The sequence below is a fragment of the Suricata suricatta genome, chromosome 10 (genome assembly GCF_006229205.1).
Source record: "Suricata suricatta isolate VVHF042 chromosome 10, meerkat_22Aug2017_6uvM2_HiC, whole genome shotgun sequence".
In the NCBI taxonomy this organism is placed as follows: Eukaryota; Metazoa; Chordata; class Mammalia; order Carnivora; family Herpestidae; genus Suricata; species Suricata suricatta.
This window is the reverse complement of record NC_043709.1, coordinates 104978376-104979289: the sequence shown is the minus strand read 5'-3', so window position 1 is coordinate 104979289 and position 914 is coordinate 104978376.

Here is a 914-nt window from a genome sequence, read left to right as displayed (position 1 = left end):
CATTAGGTTTCTCCTGTTAGACCTATGAGTGCAAACATATGGTATCTGTCCTTCTCCACCTGGCTTATTTCACTTGGTTGTAATAGATCCATTTTCATTCATGATTTTGTCTATTTGGGTGTTCTCTCCTTTCTTTCTAAGGAGCCTGGCTAGAGGTTTATCAATTTGATTTTTTCAAAAAACCAATTCTTGATTTCATTGATCTGCTCAACTATTTTTTGGATTCTATATTGTTTATTTCTGCCCTGATCTTTATTATTTCTCATCTTTTTGCTGGGTTTGGGGTGCTCTTGCTGCTCCCCTTCTAGTTCCGTTAGGTGCTCTGTTAGATTTTGAATTTGCACTTTTTCTAGTTTGTTGAAATAGGCCTAGATTGCAATATACTTTCCTCTTAGGACTGCCTTTGCTGCATCCCAGAGATTTTGGATTGTTGTATATTTGTTTTCATTTGTTTCCATATATTTTTTAATTTCTTCTCTAATTGCCCGCTTAGCCCAATCATTCTTTAGTAGGGTTGTTTTTAACCTCCACATTTTTGGAGGTTTTCCAGACTTTTTCCTGTGGTTCATTTCAAGTTTCATAGCATTGTGATCTGAAAGTGTGCATGGAATGATCTCAATTTATTTATATTTATGGAGGGCTGCTTCATGCCCCAGGATGTGATCTATCTTTGAGAATGTGCCATCTGCACTCGAGAAGAAGGTGAATTCCCTAGTTTCAGGATGCAGAATTCTAAATATATCTGTCAATTCCATCTGTTCTAATGTGTCGTTCAGGTCCATTGCTTCTTTAGTGATTTTCTATCTGGTTAATTTATCCATTGCTGTAAGTGGAGTATTAAAGTCCCCTGCAATTAGTACATTCTTATCAAAAAGATTATTTCTGTTTGTGATTAATTGTTTTATGTATTTGGG